Below are 24,395 nucleotides of genomic sequence, written 5' to 3'. Positions count from 1 at the left end.
ATAAAAATAAAAACTAAATAAAATATTGAAATAATACAAATTACAATATGAATAGATCTAAGGGAAAAAAAGAACTTACTCATGCTGATCAATGTTATATACTCATTTGGTTAAAAATCTACATTTCTGCATCTTTCTTTATTAAAAAGTAAATTCTTAATAAAATAGAATCAGACTGATATTTCTTTAATACCTTTTACAAGCTCAAGGATGATATCATTATGAAATGGAAAAACACTAGACATATATCCATTTATAGTCAAGAAAAAGACAACAATTGAAACTGAAATTACCCGTTTAAAATTGTTGTGAATGCTCTAACTGAAGCAATTAGAGAAAGAAAAAATAAATAAAATTAATTGAAAAGGAGGAAAAAATCCCAACTAATTACAGATTAATTTCTAGCTATCGAGGAAACCAAAGAAAGCCAAATTCAAAAGTATCATAAGCAAAAAAGCTAATTCAATCATGTAGAGGCGGGATCCCTGGGTGGGACAGTGGTTTATCGCCTGCCTTTGGCCCAGGGCGCGATCCTGGAGACCCAGGATCGAATCCCACGTCGGGCTCCCGGTGCATGGAGCCTGCTTCTCCCTCTGCCTGTGTCTCTGCCTCTCTCTCTCTCACTGTGTGCCTATCATAAATAAATAAAAAAAAAAAATTAAAAAAAAATAAAAAAAAAATAAATAAAAAAAATCACGTAGAGGCTAGAGACAATACCAGTACACAGAAATACTAACCTTCAAATATACAAAATCAGCAGTCTTATAAAAATCATAAGTAATGGTTAATTTACAATAAAATAAGTTTAACAATCATAAACATAATTCTTAAAAATTAACTTAAAAATCTATACAAATAGAGATAAAGAAATACTGAACAAATCAAAAGTTGTATCATGTTTCTAGGAAGAAAAACTCAATATTATAAGTTGTCAACTCTCCATAATTTAATCAATAAATTTAATGTGATCCTAGTAAAAATCCATGATGATTATAAAGGCATACAAGTATAGCTGAAAGAGCATGAGAGAGAGATGAGAGATTTTCCCTACCAGTCAAATACATTTTAAAATTACAATACTTAAAATGTGTACTACCACCACAGGTATAGATGATAGATCAATAGAATAAAGTAAAAGTTCAATTGCCTGAAATACATGAGATAATTATGTTTATGATTATGATGAAGTAATATTTCAACTCAGTAAGGAAAATTTTTTGGTTGTTCTTTTTTTTCAATTACTTGGAAGAATAAATAAGTGCAAAATAACCACACCTACACACTACATCAGGATAAATCATACATGAATCAGATATGTAAATGTTGAAAAGAAAAATAAACAGCATAATAACATTAAAAGAAAATATAGGAGAATTTAAAAATTAATTTTGTAATGTGGGAAAACTTTGTAAATAATGTATAAATCCAAAAGTCATAAAAGAAAAGATTGACTAATTTGATTACATTTTGTAAAGTTTCCATGGAAAAACTCACAATAAACAAAGCCAAAATGCAAACTGAAATGAGAAAAAATTACTTATATATCATGTCACTATGCAATAATGTTTATACAGATGAAAACTTGTTAAAATCCCTGAAGAAAAATACTCTGAATGCATTAGAAAGGAAAAAAAAGACACAAAACATAAACTGAAAATTCACAGAAAAGAAAATATACATGACTATAAACATGTGAAAAGGTAGTCTCAATTACAATAAGAAACCCAAATTAAACTTCTCTGACCAGTTTTCACTGGGCAGATTGCCAAAAAGCAAAAAGTTTGATCTCATCATGGCACCAAACATGTGTGAAAGCAAATTGTCTCTTCTCCGTGATAGTAGTGCTAATTGCCATATCGATCATAAAAGGAAATTTAGTAAAAAAAAAAAAAAAAAAAAAAAAAAAAAAAGAAAGAAAAAGAAAAAAGTACCCAAATTATAAATGCAGTTGTTATTTCCTCCCTCAGTTCTACATCTAGATATATCCTATAATTTTGTTCGTATTCATGTGAGATGACATATGTTGAGCTGATTGTTAAGTAGTACATCTGGTTATATCTCAACTCTTAAAGAACCTCTGCTCTGATCCAATTGCCCTGTGTCTGTAGTTACTGATTGGTGTCCATTCTATACTGGTGGTCGTTAAGTACTCTGAATATTACCCCAATATTGCAGGATCATTTAGAGTAGCTAAAAATTGAAAATGACATTTGACATCATTTACACTAAAAAAAATGGAAATTAAAACCCCACCGAAACACCATATACTCTCTAATTAAAGTGGCTTTTTTAAAAAAAGGACAAAAGCAAGTTGTGGAAAGAATGCAGAACAACTGGAACTCTCATACATTGCTTGGGAAATGGAAAATGGGCAGTTTCTTGCAGAGTTAAACATACACAAAGTTAAACATGCCACAAATCCCACTCCAAGAGAAAGTAAAATAGTATACACCAAATCTGTATGCAAATACTTATAGTGGCTTTATTCATAAATGCCAAAAACAGGAAACCCAACTTGTTCTTCAACTGGTAAATGAATAAACTGTGGTACATCCAAGCAATGGAATACTCAAATTTTTAAAAAGAAACACGAATATTTGTATAATATGTATTAAAAATATGAATAAAAATACATATGTTTGTTTCCTCATAATAAAAGGAGAGGAGATAAAAACAGGCCATGCTGAGCTCACTATACTAGCAACAGATCACATTCCTCTCTCACCACACTTAGCAGGTAACTTTTCTTTTCAAGGTTGCAATAAATGTGCTCTACTTCCAAGATTCACATCAGTGTTTTAGGTTAGGAAAAAGAGAAAGTTCAGGAAGTCTTAGCTTTGTTTTTCTTAAATAACTTTTATGAAGTATCATTTACATACCATAAATTCCACCCATTTTGATTGTACAATTAAGTATTTCTGGTGAATATACCAGGGATATTGTGCAGCCATTACCACAATCATTTTAGAATAATTTCTTCCTTCCAGAAAGGTCCCAATGCTCTTTTCCAATCAATCCTCATTAGCACTCCCAACCACTAATGTGAGACTTTCTATGTCTTACAGATTTGTCTTTTCCAGACATTTCAAATACAGGAAATGATACAACATCTGATGTACTGCATTTAGCTTTGTTAGTGTTTTGAAGTTCATCCATGTTATAACATGGTTCAGAAAAACTGAGCCAGGAGAGAGGCCCATTTTGAGGCCAGGAAAAACTCAGTGAGCAGAATGAAGAAGACAACAAAGGAAGGAAATTAAAAGCAAATGAAATTGGGGCACGGGGCACGGTGTGGGGCTGAAAATGCCAGACAGTTAACGCACAACACATTTAGTGAATTCTGAAATCTCCCAGAGATTATCTATTATGTAGAACAAATATAACTCCTCATAACAAGGACAGCTACATAAAACAGCTCACCATGTCATATGGAAGTTGTGCCTTCCCGTGATGACTGAATGAGTGCAAAGTGGATTTATTCACACATAAAGAAAATGAGGAAAAAATTTTAGTCTCCAGTTTATTCCATTTGGTGGCTTAAAATTACCTTCTAATGCATGTAAACACCTAGAATTCACAGCAAAAATATTCAAAAATTCTTGGTTACATGCATTATCGAGCAAATTAAAAAATCCTCAGGTGCCAGAACTTAAGAGGAGATTGAAAATCAGAATTGATGAAAGCGTGAATATTTATAAGAAAGAAATACAATTCTTGTTGATATAATCAATACAATGTAGATGCATTGTATTTTGTTATGACATTATCTGTATTAAATGAAAAGAAAAAAGACTTATCCAGGAAAATCAAATAAATCTGGGCTTCATAACAACTGCAAGTAAAGTTATATTTAAAATAAGGGTTGAGGGATGCCTGAGTGGCTCAGGGGTTGGGCGCCTGCCTTGTGCTCAGATCGTGATCCTGGGACCCGGGATCGAGTCCCGAATCAGGCTCCCAAAAGGAGCCTGCTTCTCCCTCTGCCTATGTCTCTGTCTCTCTCTCTGCATCTCTAATGAATAAATAAATAAATCTTTAAAAAACATAAAATAAAACAAGGGTTGAAAGAATAAAAAGTAATAATTCAAATATTACAAAATAAAAATAAAAAACAAAACATCTAGTGAAACTTTAGCCATCCAAAAGATAGAAAAGAAGAAAGATAAAGATCATAGTTAATAAAAGCCTAAAATAAAGTGGCAAAAATAAAAACAAAATATTATAAATTACAATAAATATAAATGAGCTAAATGAACTGGTTAAAAAATTCTTGACTCTATCTGGACTAAAACAAAAAAAAATAAAATTTCACTATATACTATCAGTGATGCTATATAAAATAAAACAAAAAATACACAAAAACTGAAAACTTAAAAATGAAAATATATATACTAGGCAAATAACTGAAAAAGAAAATGAAAGATATGGCATACACAGAAGATTGAAGACTTTAAAATAAGAAGGATATTAAGTAAACTACTCATTTTTTGTTTTTTACTCTTAAATTCCAAAATGAATAATTGTGACATGAGGTCATTTCAAAGAAATTGTGTTATGATGATGATGATGATGATGATAATGACGACTGCAATTACATTTCCGTGGTATTCTTAACATTCAAATTCCTATTATGCATGTTTATCCAAATTAATTTTTTTCTCTGCAGTTGACAAAATATTTGTCCTTGCTCTCCATAATTTTCTTTTTTTTAAAGATTTTATTTATTTATTCATGAAAGAGAGAGCAAGAGAGAGAGAGAGGCAGAGATACAGGCAGAGGGAGAAACAGGCTTCATATAGGGAGCCTGACGTGGGACTCAATTCCAGGACTCCAAGATCACGCCCTGGGCCAAAGGCAGACACTAAACCGCTGAGCCACCCAGGGATTCCTTCTTCATAATTTTCACCATACTTCTTTGCACATGTGTTACTTTCAAAGTTAATAATTTTTTTTAGGAATCTTTCTCAAAAATTGAACTATGTATATAAGCCCTGAGTGTTCACACATAAATGAACTAAATCATTTAGTGTGGAGACTTCCACACTAAATGATTTAGTTCAGACATACATATAATTGACAGATTTTCAAGAAATAGACAATTATATTTTTCATTTTAGTGAATAAACATAAGAACCATTATCATAAATAAATGAGTAATGTGATTGTCCAATTTTGAGCATTCATTTCTTCATAAATCTGTTTATACAATATTTCTATTATGTCCAAAATGATGTGAAGTAGTTTTCTGAATTGAATTAAAGACAATCTAAAATAGGGGCTTGCATATAAAACCAAATCAGAAACATTGTACCTTTTCATTGTTTACACACACACACACACACACACACACACACACAGCAAATAGTTTATCTGGGAAAGACCTTATTAAATAGTAGTTAGAGATAAACAGGAAACTTTGATTCCACAGAATAGCTTCTTGGCAAAATTTTGGAATACGTATTCAGCTATAGTTTGATAAAGGGACAAAGGTATAAGACGCTAATCTAAAGGAGAATCTTTTCTCTTATTATTGCCACTCAATCATGTAGAAAATAAAACTGATAAATACAGAACATTATTTCTGCCAGGATATTAAAACAATTATTTCTTTATAATTAAAAGTATCTCTGAATATAGTCTTTTTTTGTCTTAATGTTGGGGAAAAATGTAGATTGATTTCAAAGTATAATGTTCTGTGCATTAGGGATGCTTGAAATAAGTAAGCCCAGTTTCACATACCTGTTCAGATACATTGAGTTAGTAAGTAATATCAATTTACCTAGTCATAGGAAAATTATTACTATTGAACAAAATATATTAAAAATGACTTCAGTAGAAATAAGTGAAATTTAATGTATATTTTCAAATTTTATATTTTCAGACTGTTCATTAAGGTAAAATCAATTTTCTAAAAATCATGAAGGATAAAAAAAATTTAATGTTTTCCATTTTTTTTAAATGTATTATGGTGTGTTTTGTGTCCCAAAATGTGGTCTATTTTGGTGAAGTTCCATATAAGTTCTAGTAGAATGTGTATTCTGCTGTTGCTGGATGTAGTATTCTATAAATGTTGGGCTGGAGCTTGAGGCACGCAGGGCCGGAGACGGCGCAGACCCGGGACCCGGAGCAGCTCGGAGGCGGTGAATAATAGCTCTTCAAGTCTGAAAAAAAAAATGGCCTCCAATAAAACTACATTGCAAAAAAATGAGAAAGAAACAGAATGGAAAGAGTAAAAAAGTAGAAGAGGCGGAGCCTGAAGAATTTGTGGTGGAAAAAGTATTGAACTGTCGTGTAGTGAATAGGAAGGAGTATTTCCTAAAGTGGAAGGGATTTACAGATGCTGACAATACTTGGAAACCTGAAGAAAATTTAGATTGTCCAGCATTAATTGAAGCATTTCTTAATTCTCAAAAAGCTGGTAAAGAAAAAGATGGTACAAAAAGAAAATCTGTATCTGACAGAAAATCTGATGTTAGATAGCAAATCAAAGAAGAAAAGAGATGCTATGAAAAGCAGAGAGGTTGACTACAAATTTGGTTCTGGATGCAGCCAGAAGAGAAAAGGCTAGTAAACCAAGAGGCTTTGCCAGAGGTCTTGACCTTTAATGAATAATTGGTGCCACAGACAGCAGTGGAGAATTAATGTTTCTCATGAAATGGAAAGATTCAGATGAGGCAGACTTGGTGCTGGCAAAAGAGGCAAATATGAAGTGACCTCAAATTGTAATTGTGTTTTATGAAGAGACTAACTTGGTATTCTTGTCCAGAAGATGAAACTCAATAATTGTTTGTGTTACTTTATAGATATAGATATAGATATAGATATAGATATAGATATAGATATAGATATATAATCTGGGTCTTTGTTTTTTTATTTATTAGTGTGAAGAAATAACATTATAATGAAAATCAAGTTTGATATGTTTGTTTTGAAGGGGGAGTTGTTAGGGTTTTTGCATTTGGTTACTTTGAACTGATTACTTTGAACAAATAGAAGCTTTCTGTAGTTGTTTCCTTTATTAGAAAAGAATATTTGAGACCATGGCATATTATACCCCTGCATTAGAGAACACCATTTCTAAATGTTCAGAATTTGTTTTTAACTCCTATATGCCTAAGGACCTGGGTTTTTTGTTTATTTAGGGCTTTTTTGTCTATATACTGAAAAGTACATACATAAATAGTTTTCTTTTCTTTTAGTTATTTTTGAAATATTCACCAAAACAAAAACAGCATTTTATAACCATGGATAAGCCCATGTTTCTGGGATGCTATCATTTTCAGCAACTTAAGAAATAAATCATTTAAAGTTACACTGAAATTTTTCCTGAGGCCTTAACCTTTCAAATTTTGTAATTAATTGGACAATTTAAATATAAAGTAAAGAGTTTAAATTGGACAATTTAAAAGCATCCATATCAGAATCCACATCAGAATCCATATCCCTAGTTACAGTCATATAAATGCAAGTTTATTTGCAAGATCCCTGAAAGGAAAATTTTAATCACCACCAACAGCCTCCCCACCCAAAGGGCAAAACTAGACAAGTTTTGGTGTACTTTAATTAGGTAAGCAAAACTGAGTTAAATAGACATTTAAAGATTCCTTCTAGCGAACCATTCCTTTTTAAGAAGTTGAAAACCCTTGTGCTGTATTGACTAAAAGGTCATGATTCATGGAGTCTAAGACTTCATTCATGGAAACCTAATCATAACCACGTGGTTAGAAATGTTGGCAATTTAGCACCTGCTGGAATAAATGGGTGGACAGATTTCTATAATCCAAATTCTTGATCTGCATGTTTTTTCATCACCCCAACTCATTCCTCACATGTAGGCTCAATCTTCTCAGTATTTCAATTACTGGTTCAGCAGAAACCATGAAAACAATAACTTTGTAGTCAGAATGTTATCCAACAGTATATTGTTTACGTTATTGTAAATACTGGTAAACAGTGGTCAATAAATAGTTTTATATACAAAAAATATATATACATATAAATGTCAATTAGATCAAGTCTGTTGAAAGTATTGTTCATATCATTTATACCCATGCTGATTTTCTGCCTGTTTGATATATCAATTACTTGCAATTACAGGAGTGTTGAGGTCTTCAACTATATATGGATGTATTTATTTCTCCTTTGGGTTCTATAAGTTTTACCTCATGTATTTTAATGCTCTATTGTTAGGTGTATATCCATCTGGCATTGCTATGTCTTCTTGGAGAATGAACTCCTTTAAAATTATGTAATGCTCATCTTGGTCCCTGATAAATTTTTTTAAGTTTTTAAACTGCTTTTCCTTATTCTATTGAGAAGTTTAAGCTATTTCCAAATTTTCTCTAGTACAGTCAATACTACAGTGGAAATCCTTGCACTTGCAACCTTATCTCATTAGGAAGATGAATTTTCAATAGGAATAGGAGACTCTTATAAACAAAGAATCTTTCCAAGAGTTTTGAAAAAGGTTTCCAATGGCCTTTGAATCTAAGAGAAACATAATTAAGGATGATTATGTTATCCAAGATTACCTAGATAATATCAATATAAGGATATGGATCTTTTCTGAAACTTAATCAATCAACATTATCCCCACTTCAGTAATGAAAAGTTATTACTTCATATGTTTCCATAAGAAGTTTGTACCTCAGTCAAGTACAAATTATTAATGGACATTAGTTATGAAGAGAGATATTTAAAATAAAGTCATAACATCCTATTACTGAATAATGTCTAACAAAATGTCTGTTATATATCCAAAAATAATTAGGAGATCCAAAAAATTTTAATTATATTAACTGTAGCAGGAAAAATTACTTCAAAACAAAAACCAAATGTTTTACACTAATAAATAATTAAAGTAGAAATTGGATCATAAATAGAAGTGTGAGTTCTTAGCATACGTTCACTTTAAGCAAAACATGATGACCTCAGATTATATTTAAAATCTTTCCTAAGAGTATTTAGCTTCAAAGCAGGTGACTAAGTTAAGCGATAGGATACTGGCTGACCTTGATTACGCTAAACAATTTAATTTTGTGATGGCAATAATCACTTCCTAGAACATACAGGTTTATAAAATGACTTAATATGTCTTAGCTAATCCATAACTTATTTTTTAAGGGAAGTATTGAAGCTGACTTTAAAATTAAAATGTGCCATTAGCCTCTCCAACTTTCAATTTACTTAGAAAATGATTTAAGAAGTGACACTGCGGCATGCAGGGAACTCAACACTGGACTACTAGTCAAAGTAATAGGGTTCCAGATCCCATCTGTAACAAACTAGTTTAATTTACAGTGTTGGCAGGAGTCTGCAAATCTCTAGGTTTCAATTTCTTTCTTAATAACTCAAAGATACTTGGCCACTAAATTTTCTTCTAACATTATACTTGTATTCATCCTTTACTCAATGAGCAAGTAAACAAATATTTATTAAGTCCCCACTATATGGAAGTTACTGCACTAGGTACTACAGATAAAATAATAGGATATAAAGTCTTATTTAAATAAATATTAATTCTCATCCTCTGTTTAATTAAAGATACCACTGGAGTGCCTGGGTGGCTCAGTGAGTCAAGCAGCTGAGGTTTCAGCTCAGGTCATGATTTGAGTCTGAAAGAGAGCCCCACAAGGGGATTTCCATGCTCAGCACAGAGTTTGCTTGTCTTTCTCCTTCTGCCCCTCTGCTCTAGTCTCTCTCTCTCTCTCTCTCTCTCTGAAACAAAATTTTAAAATCTTAAAAAAAATAAAAGATGTCACTACACATCAACTTACTAAATCAAAAACATGTGTAACTTGAAAGCCCTTGTGCTTCATAAACTCAGACATCTATACCATTACCAAGGAACTAGATGGAATCTGGTGCTTTCCTAGGGAACATGACAACAGAAGCATTGAACTATTTAAGAGAAAACTTCTTTTATCTCTCATTCATGTTTATACCCCCAGAGCTTAGGACGATGTTTGTTTTGGCCTATAATAGATACTCAGTAAACAGTGTTGAATGAAGGACATGTGTAATATTGTCTTGTCCATCTAGAATGAAAACACAAGTACAAATGAGAACAGGTGACATAGTAGTACCTTTTACTCATTCACTGAGATAACTACCTGCCTTAAAAAAATATATTATTGGGGTGCCTAGTGGCTCAGTCAGCTAAACATCTGCCTTCAGCTCAGGTCATGATCCTAGAGTCACGGGATTGAGTACAACTTTGGGCTCCCAGCTCAGCGGTGAGTCTGTTTCTCCCTCTTCCTCTCCCTCTGTGCTCTCCCACTCTCTCTCTCAAATAAATAAATTAATTAAATATTTAAAATAAATATATAAAATAACAAACACATATTATTATAATCATCAGAGGGTATATGGGTGAACAGATCTTGAAACTTGACTCCAAATAATTCACTATATGCTGATGAAAACAAGGCATGTGTATAAACAATAAATATATGGATTAGGTCAATATCATAAAAGCAATGAAAAACAAAGGACAATGAGACTTTAGGAAGATTCTTCAACTTCATCACATTTTAATCCAAGTCTAAATACTCATCTTTTGAAAATCTAAAAACATGAAGTTGTTTTCTGATATTAGAAGAATAAAACAAGGAACAGGCCAAAATTAAGGGATGCTTCATTTATTTTGTTATTTCTTTGTAGGCCTCTCCCCTAGGTGTCTCATTACAGGGTTACCATTTCTGCTCTGGGCTCTTCCAGACATATTCAGAGTATATGGCTATCCTGTTCCACCTGCCTCCTCAAATTAAAAACTACCTTATTTTCTCACCAAAGCCCATTGTATACTCTTACTGCCTCATGAAGTGCTCAAAATAACAACTCAACAGAACTATATTTTCTGGAAACACAAAAGAAAACTTGAAACCATTTGTCTCGGTCAGAACTGAGGATTTTTCAAATAATCTATTTAGATAAGTTGTTGATTCTGTTTGAATTTTGTTTTGTTTAATCACAAGTTTAAAAGTAATTGTCAGCATTTTCAGGAAACCAGGAGAAGTTAGTTTTGGCTGGACTGGCCAACTCTCAGGGGAAATGTTTTTGAACTGAAGAATTAGAAATGACACCTTTTTTTACTAGAATGTAAATGAACACACTGAATGACATCTATTTCAAAAGTCCATGAAGGGACAGCCTGGGTGGCTCAGTGGTTTAGCGCTGCCTTCAGCCCAGGGCCTGCCTGGAGAACTGGGATCGAGTCCTGCGAAAGGCTCCCTGCATGGAGTCTGCTTCCCCCTCTGCCTGTGTCTTTGCCTCTGTGTGTGTGTGTGTGTGTGTGTGTGTGTGTTTCTCATGAATAAATAAATAAAATCTTTAAAAAAAAAAAAGTCCATGAAAAGTGACCTCAGCAGACTAATTAGCACCCATGTTGACACTTCAATTTGCCACCTAATTGTTTATGTAACTATTTATTTATTTATTTATTTATTTATTTATTTATTTATTTGTTTGTTTATTTTTCCCCCCTCAAGGTTGATAGTACTTTTAAAATCATGTTTTAGAGCCTGGCAAATTAATCATTTATTTAATCTTCGGTTCCCAAGGACCAGGTTATAAAATGTTACTTAAGAAATAACATAGTAACTAAAAATCAATGAAAATGCTGAAAGGAAAAAATAAACCATTATCTCATCTGCCTACTAAAAAAAAAGAAATCCCATATTTCTCTTTGGCCTCTGCCTTATGCATAAGTACCTTTTTCCCCTCCCTTTTCCTAACAGCAACCAACAATGACAACAATGACCCTCACAAATGTCTTTTTTTTTCTTTCCATCATTTTTCCCTTCTTTCTTAAACTTTTCAGCCTTCTGAGTGATGGCAGAAGGAGGATACTGAAAGCTAAGATTAAGAAAGAAGGGGAAAATGAGTCAAGAATTATCTAGGCAGTAAGCTCTCATGTCAAAAGATTAGTCCAAACTTCTGCTCAGAATAGCGTTCATAGACACCTGAGCTTTCTAAGAGATATAATTTCAAATATAATAATCTTTCTCTCTTTTTTTAAGGTTATATTTATTTATTCATGAGAGACACACACACAGAGAGAGAGAGAGAGGCAGAGACATAGGCAGAGGAAGAAGCAGGCTCCCCAGGGGGAGCCAGATGTAAAACTCAATCTCAGGACCCCGGGATCACGACCTGAGCCAACGGCAGACACTCAACCACTGAGATACCCAAGTGTTCCTATAATACTTTTTCATCTTAGTTTACAGTTTTATTGTGGCTAGATAATGAAGAGAGAATTCTGTCTAGATTTCTACCAAATCTTCCCATCTAAACTCATTTCCTTCCCTTGGGTGGGATTTGTTTTCTTCCTCTTCTGCATAGCACACTCATTTCTTTCCTATGTAGTCTGAGTAATACATGCATGCATACATTCATATATACATATATACAGACATACATAAAACAAAGCAAGAAAGTTTCTTCTCCCATCCCTTCCTTCTCCATATCTAAGCAACAACATTTAATTAATGTAAACTCAAGAGTGGGTATGGAACAGAAATTTTGACAACTCAGAAGAACAGAAAAGACAGGAAGTAAGGATACAGATTACAACAAGAAGGTTTAAATGGTCTAAAAAGAATGTGAGAAAAGAAAAGCAATGGACTCTTGGGAACAATGTGGATCTTGGAAATTCTGCCAGAACCTTGTTAATGGCCTCAAAAAGGGAAAAAAGAAAAAGTCTACAGTACCTACAGGGGAGCAGGTGAGAAGCTGACTGGTGCAGTTGAATTCATCAACTGTCACTTACAAGAGACTATTACGGTTCTCGAAACGAAACTGAGCCTAAAGTAAAGATGCTTCACCGCATTTCACTTGACCCTCATTTTTATTTATTTATTTTTTAAAAGATTTATTTACTTTAGAGAGAAAACAAGAGAGCACGCAAGCTCACATGCAAGTGTGTGGGGCAGAGGGAGAGGGAGAGAGAAAATCTCATGCAGATTCCCCACTGAACATGGATCCCAACTCGGGACTCAATCCCAGGACCCTGAGGTCATGACCTGAGCCGAAATTAAGAGTTGGAGGCTCAAATGAGTAAACCACCCAGGCGCCCCCCTTAACTCTCATTTTCAGAATCGGACTTTACTATTCCACTCTTCTGGTATTATGAACTTAGCATGGGAAATGGCCCTTGCCAATGGGTTCAATATAATACACAGTTGAGAATTGAAGGCATGGGAGGATTAGAGAAATGATGAAAAAGAGTATCATCTAATGGTGAAAAATATCATGGATTCAAATCATTCAAAGAAATGAAAAGCATCTTGTGAATTCTAAAATGCTGCAAATGTTTTATTTATATTATTGCTTACTATTACTGCATCTTAACAATCCACTGACCATCCTCTGCTAGTTCTAAGTCAGTGGTTCTCAAGCATTTTTGGCTTCAGGACTTTTATTCTCTGAGGATGAGTGAGAACCCCTAGGAGTTTTTGTTTATGTTCGGTGTAATATCAAAATTTACTATAATTTAAATTAAAACAACAATGATAAATATGTTTATTTAGTTATTTAGTTTAAAACTGTAACAAGTCCACTGTGTGTTAATGTAAACAACATGCTTTGGTGAAGAGTAACTATTTTCCAATATCCCAAAACAATTTGAGAAGAATGGCATTGCTTTACATTTTAAAAAGCTGTTTAATGCCTGGCTTAATAGAAGACAGCTGGATTTTCAAATGTCCTGCATTCAATCTGTAATAATATCACATGTCATGTTGTCTCTGGAAAACTACACTATATGGTCATGAGAGAAAAAAAATGAAAATAACTGATAGCTTACCTTTATTATGAAAATGATTTTGCGCTCATGAACCCTTCAAAGTGTCTTAGGGATCCCAACATTGAGACTGTCTACCCGATGTCACTGTCATTCTCAGACCAGCCCATATTTCCAACATGAAGGAACATAATTTAGTTGTTCTCTCCTTCTCTTCAATGAAAACACATCACAATGATGAGGTTAATAGTGGAGAAAGGAAATGAAATCATAGTGTTTTTTTTTAAATCTGCCCCAAAAATCTTAAAAATTATTTTGTAGGGATCCCTGGGTGGCGCAGCAGTTTGGCGCCTGCCTTTGGCCCAGGGCGCGATCCTGGAGACCCGGGAACGAATCCCACATCGGGCTCCCGGTGCATGGAGCCTGCTTCTCCCTCTGCCTGTGTCTCTGCCTCTCTCTCTCTCTCTCTCTCTCTCTCTCTCTCTCTATGACTATCATAAATAAATAATAATAATAATAATAAAAAGGAAGTGTTTCTTCCTCAAAAAAAATTATTTTGTAAAAACTTGATAATTACAACTACAATATGTAGATCATCTTTATATATTTGATCATATGTTTATACAATCTTACTCAAACTTTATAATAATCTTGGTCCATAAGTAAAGCAGGCAGTGTTCTTAAGACTCATAGCTATGAACAAACAAGCTCTGAGGGACAAATGCGTTCCTCAAATACAGTGTATCTATGCATCTAGCTAAATGGAGAGGGTTCATGGAGTTGAATATTGCACTCCCAGTCACTACTGCCCAACAAAGTGATTTGACCAAAAGCAAAAGAGAAAAGGGAGAAGTGAGGAGGCCAAAAGATCCAGTTTATACTATGGGTTCTGCCCGTTGTTAGCATTGGACCTTTTAGAATCTCCCTTATAAGTGAAGAGAAGGGAGCTGAGTAAACTAGAAGTTTCTCTAATGGCAACACTTATAAAATGAAGAGAAGGGTAAGTTTTTGACTCTAGTTATCTGTCCCTCAGCTCTCTATTAACTAGTAATTAAACTATCAATATTTGAGTGGTTTTCTTTTTATTTTCTCTCTTGTCCCATTTTCACATCTTATTTTCATTAGTGTTTGCTGCCCTTCAGGGCAATCTGTGGAGTCTGACCCTTGTGGTTACCTGGGGGTAGACTCACTAACTAGATCATCAGCCACTCCCTGAGACAGAAGATACCCAAGCAGGAAAACTGTACACTAACTTCTCTTTGGTGAATACTGAAATAACTCAGAATAAGCAAGTTCAAGCAGAAATTTATGATGAGGCCAAGTCCATTAGTGTTCCAGCAAACTCATGTGAATTCTGGAAGGGTTTTAGGGACTGAACTAAGATTTCTAATTATCTTTAGACTAAATCTTATTAGAAATTGAGCTCTATTCCCCCCTGTACCAGGCTCTCTGGCTGTAAGATGCTTTGGGAGGATTGTCAACCCTTCAGGGCCTACAGGGTCCTACTTTGGGTGGATTGACATTTAGCTGCTAAGATCTCACATTTCAGACAAATACCTCTGGGTCTCTTCCTTATGCATGCAGGCTAATGTGTGATTGATACCCCACCAAAAAAAGTTAGAGATATAATCCTTATGCACTTCCATTAACAAAAGATTGGCAGCTACTTTTGTCTCTCTCATAATTCCTCTTATTACCCAGAGCAGGAAGATTTCATATCTTGATTCATGTTGGTTTTTTCCTTTAATTTTTCTTTTCTGAATCTCTCACTGGCTTAAGTATTTCAATTTGTAGGTTCTAAATGCACAACAAATTCAGTAGGACAAACACAGAGATCTAGGTCTTCTACCAAGAAATCTACCGCTGCTCAAATATTACTTTTCTTATAGGTTATATCAAGTTCTTCACTTTTCTTATAGGTTATATCAAGTTCTTCACTTTCTCCTAAGCCAAAATCCAAGGTCAAGTTCTGATCTGTTTGCTTTCCTAGTCACATCATCTCTTCCAACATAAAACTATTCAGTTAGGCTTATTTTCTTTCCCACTACTAAATCTCATGCTTGAATCCTCAACAGCATAGCCCTGAATGAGAAAAATCTATCTTCTGTTGAGTTTGACACATCAAATTTAAGTTTTACAGATTAGATTCACTTCCATTGCTGTCCTGATGTGGCCACAATACTCTGCTGCACTCTGCCTTCAATACCCGGTGCCCCATTATTTTGGCAGATCAAATTAATGATTGCAATTTCAGTGCAGAATTATAGTATTCTTCTTTAAGGATTTATTTCAGGTAATAATACTATTTCGTTGTAGTATGTAGTATGCTGTATGTAGTATGTAGTATATTGTATGTAGGACTCCGAGATCAGGATCTGCGCAGACAGGCAGATGCTCAACCGCTGAGCCACTGAGGCTCCCCTAATGGTTCATTCTTGTTTCATATCATTATCATCATTGAAGGGAGAAGCTGAGCAGTCTACTTCAATAACATTCTCGTTATGAAAACGATCTATGGAACCAAACATCTGTTTTTATGAAAACAGCTCTATGGATGCCTGGGTGGCTCAGTGGTTGAGCCTCTGCCTTTGGCTCAGGGCGTGACCCCGGAGTTTAGGGATCGAGTCCCACATCGGGCTTCCTGCATGGAGCCTGCTTCTCCCTCTGCCTATGCCTCTGCCTCTCTCTGTGTGTCTCTCATGAATAAAAATCTTAAAAAAAAAAAAATAGCTCTCAAGTTTGTCATCAAAATTAGTTAATTCTTTCATTCTGTTTCTTTTATTTGAGTGTAGTGAATCCATCAGGAAAGATATAACCATTATGTGTACACATTAGACACAAGAGTATTATATCTCAAAGGTAACATTTAAATAAGTATTATACTTTTACAGCACTACTTGAGAATTGCAAAGTAAAGATATCAAAAAAAATCATAGTCTTATTTTATATATATATAATATATACACATGCATACACATATAAAAAACATGTAATGTGTTACTAGAACACTTAGTGACAACATCTTTTAGTTTATTATACATATTGATGTAACTTACTTTTTGTTGTTGTGTAATATTCTGTATCACCATAATCAATCATTCCCTAATGAAAAAAGTTCTAATTTCTATATCTTAGCTGCAACAGACAATGCTGTGATACTATTTTTGTATGTGTTTATATGAGAAGTCATTCTGATGCCATTAACTTTGTTAAATAATTTCTTCAACGTGGAATCCTGGGTCAAAGATTATGTGGAATATTCACTTAAATGAAATTGCCAGATTATAAAATGTTGTGACTGTTGTGCCCAAGATTGCGAATCTGAGAAACCACCAAGGAGCCGACACGGATGCAAGCTCACGAGGGTTTATTTACAAGCTTGAGCTTGGATCCAAGTATACTCAACACAGTGGAGTAGGGATTTGGACCCAAGCTCAAGTTTGTAAATAAACCCTCGAGCGCTTGCATCCGTGTCGGCTCCTTGGTGGTTTCTCAGATTTGCAATCTTGGGCACAACATTTGGGGGCTCACCTGGGATCCGAGAGACCTCCAGGACCCTATCTGGAGGGTCCCACACGTGGTGAGTGCACTCAACTTTTTCCACCCTTTGCGCGCATATTCTCTGAGAGCTCTAAACTGTACTTTTACCTGTAGGAATTCCAGTCTGTATTGGGCTGACATCAGCCTAGGCGGTCGCACTGGTGGGTTGTCCACCGGGAGTCTTGAGGAGACGTCGCTTGCCCCCACCTGGAGGACGAGATCCTCATCTGTAAAGGGGACCGGCTGCCAGCCCTTCGGATTACTTTCTGTTTTGCCTCTGCGGCCATATTGGAGCATTTGTCTGTTCCTATGTCCTTGTTAACTGTTTGTGCATTTGTCTGTGTTACTGTGTCTTTGTTAACTGTCATAAGTGTTCATCTAGGAGAGGAAAATGTCAAACTTACTGCATGTCAGAATGGCCAACCTTTGACGTGGGATGGCCCCAAGAAGGAACTTTCCACCTACCTATTATCTTACAGGTTAAGGCTGTGATCTGCAGGGACAAACTGGACAGCCACCCTAACCCAGGTGCCCTACATCCTGGTCTGGCAGGAGATGATCGAGAATTCCCCTCCTTGGCTAAAACCGTTTTTACCCCCCAAAGCGCACAACTCGGCTGAAGGTAAGGAGAGACTCCAGGTCCACCTCCAGACTCTAATGGCAGGTCTCCAGGCTGCCAGCGTACGCCTAGCAATCTGGACGAGGTATGGTTATGTAAGACAGGGTAAGGATGAGAGTCCAGCAGCCTTTTTAGAGAGAATATTAGGAGAGAAGAGCTTGCAGGACTTAGTAATAGTAGCAGAAAGAGTCTATAATAATAAAGAAAGTCTGGAAGAGCAACAAACCAAACTAAGTGACCAGCAGACTCTAAACCTGGCCAAGATCCTGCTGGCCACAACCATGGATGACCCACGGCAAAGACGGAGGCACCTCAAGAAGCTGGCTTCAGGGACAGGTAAAGAGGCTCCCTGGTCCCCGTCGGAAGCCCCCTAAGCTGAACAAAAACCAATGTGCTTATTGCAAAGAAGAGGGCCACTGGGTGAAAGACGGTCTTAACAAAAGAGCTAAGGCCCCTGCCAAGATCTTGGAGATGGAGGACCTGGAGGACTAGGGGAGTCGGGGTTCAGCACCCCTCCCCGAGCCCAGGGTAACTCTCAGAGTGGAGGGGCAACCCGTTGAATTCCTAGTGGACATTGGGGCACAACATTCGGTTTTATTACAACCCCAAGGGAAATTGGCAAACAAGACTTCACGGGTGCAAGAGGCCATGGCACCAGACAGTACTCATTGACTACCGGAAGAACTGTGGATCTCAGCATCGGCCGGGTATCCCATTCCTTCATGGTCATCCCTGAGTGCCCCTACCTGTTGTTAGGTCAGGATTTGCTCACCAAGATGGGGGCACAAATTCACTTCCATCCCAAAGGGGCAAAAATCCTAAACAAAGGGGGCACCCGACTCAGGTGCTTGTCCTGAGTTTAGAAGACGAATATCATCTCCACCAAATGCCCTCAGCCCCAATGACTGGCATTGACCATTGGCTGCAGGAGGAACTAGGATGGCGAGACCTATCCAAAATGCATCCAAGTACTCATATGGGAACAAGGAAGGTATCATGGGGAGTGGCACTAGTACTTGGGGCAGATTGGAAATTACATTGTGCTTATAGGCCCCAAAGCTCAGGACAGGTAGAGGGGATGAACGGAACATTAAAGGAGACCTTAACTAAATTAGCCCTGGAGACTGGCGGTGACTGGGTGACTCTCCTTCCCTTCGCCCTATATAGGGTGAGGAACTTCCCATATAAGATGGGACTGACTCCCTACGAGATCATGGTCAGTATTCCTCCACCTATTGTCCTCAATTTAAAACCTGAGGTGTTTGCTGAATTTGATCACTAACTCCTTTTCTCCCTCTAAATGTTACGACAAACCCATGAGCAGGTGTGGCCTAAGCTGAGGGCCCTCTACAAGACTGGGCCACCCTCAGATCCCCATCAATACCGGCCAGGTGACTGGGTGTACGGCAGAGATACCAACACCAGACACTTCAACCTCACTGGAAGGGACCCTACATCATGATCCCGACCACTCCCACCACTCTCAACGTTGACGAGATTACTCCCTGGGTCCACTACACCCATGTCCAGCCAGCTGACCCACACACCGTTTTCAAGGGCTTTGTTTCAGAATGGAAAGGCCAACCAGACAAGGACAATCCCCTAAAGCTAAGACTGCACTGTTCTCACTTACCCCACTAATGTTGCTTATGCTCTGTCCTCTTCATGCCAGAACCAATCCCCATTAGCCATTTAAAAATGTGCACCCAATTCAGCCTTGCTTTTAAAGTCTTTTAAGGTTTAAAAAGATGGGAGCATCTAACTGTAGAGAGGCTTTTGCAAGCAAGGAGGGTTTATGTCTGCCCCAAATGAGGAGTGTTGCTTCTTTACTGATCACTCAGGATTAGTCTGGGAATCTATGGCAAAAGTCAGAAAAGGTTTGGCTAGACGTAAACGGGAGTGAGAACAGCAACAAGGTTGATTTGAATCATTCCCACTGGCTCACTCTAGACCAACCTGGACCCATAATTGGGTCCTTCCTTAGGTTGCCCTGAGAGGGGGAAATGTGGAGGCTGAGAAATATTAAGGTCATTCCACCTCAAGTTTAGCATTAGCACAAGTACAGCCATCTTAGGCCCCTGTGAATAAGAGCTCAGAATTGCCCTCGGCAGAGAATCCCATATCAGAAAGACAATAGAGCCCAAGTCAGTGGCAGAAAGTCCCATATTAGAATGAGAACAGAGCTCAATGCCCTTGAAAGCCCCTTATCAGAATGTAAACAGAACTTGAGAAATTCCTCCACCCCTTCTGAAAATCCCCTAGATCAGCCCATAAAAAACCCAGCTGTAACCCACTTCGAGGTCCAAGTCCCTGCTCCGCTGTGTCAGGTATACTTGGACCCAAGCTCGAGCTTGCAAATAAACCCTTGTGCGCTTGCATCGGTGTTGGCTCCTTGGTGGTTTCTCGGATTTGCAATCTTGGGCACAACAGTAACCAGGCTTTAACCAATAATTTTTTGGAATATTAGCATACTTTTCTTTCTTTCTTTCTTTCTTTCTTTCTTTCTTTCTTTCTTTCTTTCTTTCTTTCTTTCTCTTTCTTTCTTTCTTCTTTCTTTCTTTCTCTTCTTTCTTCTTTCTTCTTCTTTCTCTTTCTTTCTTTCTCTTTCTTCTTTCTTTCTTTTTTCTTTCTCTTTCTTTCTTTCTTCTTTCTTTCTTTCTTTCTTTCTTTCTCTTTCTTCTTTCTCTTTCTTTCTTTCTTTCTTTTCTTCTTTCTCTTTCTTTCTTTCTTTCTTTCTTTCTTTCTTTCTTTCTTTCTTTCTTTCTTTCTTTCTTTCTTTCAGATCTATTCATTTATTTGAGAGAGAGTGAGAGTGTGCACAAGTAGGGGGAAAAGTAGAGGGAAAGACAGAGGGGAAGCTGACTTCCCATTGAGCAGAGAGCCAGAGGATGACACAGGGATTGATCCCAGGACCCTGAGATCCTGACCTGAGCTGAAACCAAGAATCAAATACTTAATCAACTGAACGACCCAGGCATCCCAGACATACTGGCTTCTTTTCTAACACTTCATTTGAACACTGTATTCTAAAAATTGCCAATCTAATGAACAAATGAAGATAAGATCACTATTTGGTTACATTATTATTTTAGTTTCTTTTTCCTAACAACCAAGTATATACTAGTTAACCATTTTGAGGTTTTTGTATATGTATTACTGCATGTGCCCACTTATCTATAGAAAATTAAATGATAGTGTTGTCTTTTTTTAAAAAAATGTTTTTCACATAATTGGTATGGCATGACTAATTTTTCATATATATTGTTAATATTCTCCCAATTATTTATTTGTCTTTTGATTTTATGCTTTTATTGTATTTTTTCCCTGTAGGTATGTATCCATGCCAAATTTCTATTCACTTTCTGTGCAAATTATTGCTAAATAGGTATTTTCTTATAAACAAACTTGTATTAGTACTTTATTAAATAATTATTTTCTTTCTAAATTTCTTTAGAAATTTCTTTTTAGTATCTATGATGTATTTTAAAACTTCATATGCAATAATGCAATCCCTCCTAACCCTTTGCTATTTTCAGACTTCCTTCTGAAGTGTTTTCTTCCCAATGAATATTAAATTATTTTGTATAATTTTTGTTATAATTTTTAATTTGATATTAATGAAAAGCTTAAATGCATAGTATTTACATTTTCAATGCACCATAACATTTTGTAATATTATGTCCATTTATTACACTGCTTTTATATTTTAATAAAGCCTTTCAGATTTTTTCTTATGATTTAACTTTTCTCTCTAATTATCTTTTCACTTCCATTTCTATCTTGAACTAATTGTTACTAACTTTTTACTTTATACATACTCAACTGATTGAGTAATACTGTCTTTGACACTTCCAAGGTAAACAAATATACCCTTAAAACACACATATTTTCAATTATTTATTTTAAATATTTATATTACTTCATTTCTTGCCTTGTTTTTGTTTTGTTTTGTTTTACTTAAATTCAATTAATTATCATGTAATGTATTATTAGTTTCAGAGATAGAGGTCAGGGATTTGTCTGTCAGTCTTGTCCTGTTTCATTAATTAGTGCTTCCAAAATGGGGCTCAATGATAGTAGGGATAATGTACATCCAAATTTAGTGAAAATAGACTTATTATTTCACTCTTCAATGCAGTTTCCTGGTTGAAATAGTCTTTAACACATTGGTTTCAATCTATGCCTATTTTACATAGCAGGTTATTTGGCATTTTTGCTAAATATTGCTAAATATTATTTAAGTGTTTTGTTGGTTTTAATGAATTATATTGATGACTTTTATGGTCTAAAATGTCTTTCCATTTTTCAAGAAATTCCTAATTAGTGTTAGTATAATAATCTTTTAATGCACTATTATATGCAACTTACTATTATCTAATTAAAATTCTAGCACTTACATTCATAATATTATTTAATCATGATTTGAATTTTTAAAATTCATTTATTTATTAGAGAGAGAATGAGCAGGATAGGCAGAGGGATAGAGAGAAAGTATCTCAAGCTGGCTCTGCAAAAGGCCCAGAGCTTGACATGGGACTCACTCTCAAGACCCTAGATCAGAACCTGAGCCAATACAAAGATTGAGACATCTAACCGACTGTGCCACCCAGATGCCCCACATGATTTGATGTTTTCAATTATTTTTACAAGTTTTATATAAGGGTATGACAATTTCATGAAATAAATTCATTTTTCTAAGACTTTATATTATCTGAGATAGTTTTAAAAAGGAATTCTCTGTTTTTAAAAGTTAAATATAATTTTGTGATAAAACTATGGATACATGGCAGCTTTTCAAAAATTGTAGGTCTTCAGCTACTTTTTTCAATTTCTCTATGGTTATTTGCCTTCTTGGGTTGATTATATTAGTTTATATATCTCCAGGAAACTATCCCTTCACTCTAGATATTAAAATTAATACTGGAAAGTTGCACATAGATTATTATTCATTTCTATGTTTATGATTATATATCTTCTATCAATCTTAAATGTTGTGATATATTTTTTTAAGATTTTATTTATTTATTCATGAGAGACACACACAGAGAGAGAGGCAGAGACACAGGCAGAGGGAGAAGCAGGCTCCATGCAAGGAGCCAGATGCAGGACTCGATCCCGGATCCCGGAATCATGCCCCGGGTCAAAGGCAGATGCTCAACCTCTGAGCCACCCAAGCATCCCTGTTGTGATACTTTAAATTTATTTCTTCTTCCATTAATCAGCCTCACCATTTTTTTTCCCATTTCAGGAATCTATCCGGAGAATCATCTTTTGATTTTATCTTTCATGCCTATTGTTTGTTTTATAATTTCAGCTTTATTTTATGACTCCTTCTGACTTAGTTGTTTCATTTTGTTTTTACTTTATCCTCTAAAATTAATTTCAGCCTTAGATAATATCATTTCTTTATTAATTAATAATTAATTATTAAAATTCTTTATAATAATTCTTAATTAATATTAAGAACCTCTTGGTTCTTTAAGTACAGCTTTAGTTGTGTCTCACTAATTTCTCTTCATTATTTCTAAGTAATTTTTAGTTTTTGGAGTTTTTTTTACTTTATCTTTGAATTAGAGGTTATTTATATTTTTCAAGCTAAAGTATTTATGTTTTTTATCATCAAGAACCAAAAAAATCATTATTTGTTCATTTATTAAACAGTACTATTCAGTAATAGCAATTCAGACTAATCGTTGTGAAATGTTACTATGCTTTAGTAATCTTTTTTTTTTTTTTTGGCCCATTAAATGCTCTTTAAAACAAACAAACAAATAAACAAACCCAACAACCTCCTCGACCATGAGAAGAATGAACAGTCTTTCTTTGAAACATATAAATTTCTATGTTTCTTTTGTTATTATTGTTTTCTATGCATTACCACTTTCCCAATGACTAGAAAGCTACCTGCATACTGTCAGTGCTAAAGAAGTATTTTTGAAGATATTAATATGTGTATTCTTAACCTTGATTCTATTAATCAAGTTTTTAATCACCCTTATGCTTTGTCTATTGGCTTAGCAAACTCTGAAACATAGGTAGCAAAATTACTTAATGTGACTTTTTAATTATCAATTTTCCTTGTAATTATGATTTTTGTTTCATAATGTGTTATCTATATACATTTAATGCATAGATATACCTCATATTGTGTTTTTAAATTTTGTATTAAAAATAGATTCTTTTTTATTCTTTTTAAATCTTTTGCTATTGCGTTACACTTGGATTTTAATATTGCCATTTCTGCTGTCTTATTTTACATATATCAGATATGGCTTTTCTTGCCCTACATTTTAAACTTCACTTTGCCAATTTATTTAAGATGTTCCTGCAAATACATCTACATGATATAGCTGGATTTTGTTTTTTTTTTTTTTACTCTCCTACCACCATATTGCTGTCTTTCTGCAGAGGAATTCAGCCCATTGGCAATTTTTCTGAAATTTCTTTTTTTTTATTTCTCCTTTTTTATAATTATCTCTATATTTGTATTTATTTCTC

At 35.0% G+C, this 24,395-nt stretch overlaps 1 pseudogene; it reads left to right on the top strand.

Moving 5' to 3' along the window:
- Window positions 1–6,170: 6,170 nt before the first annotated feature.
- On the top strand, window positions 6,171–6,780 carry LOC129500933 (chromobox protein homolog 3-like; annotated as a pseudogene).
- Window positions 6,781–24,395: the final 17,615 nt, after the last annotated feature.

This window comes from Nyctereutes procyonoides, unplaced genomic scaffold (assembly GCF_905146905.1).
Source record: "Nyctereutes procyonoides isolate TBG_1078 unplaced genomic scaffold, NYPRO_anot_genome, whole genome shotgun sequence".
In the NCBI taxonomy this organism is placed as follows: domain Eukaryota; kingdom Metazoa; phylum Chordata; class Mammalia; order Carnivora; family Canidae; genus Nyctereutes; species Nyctereutes procyonoides.
Note: the sequence above shows the minus strand (reverse complement) of the source record. Positions and strands in the feature narration are given on the sequence as shown.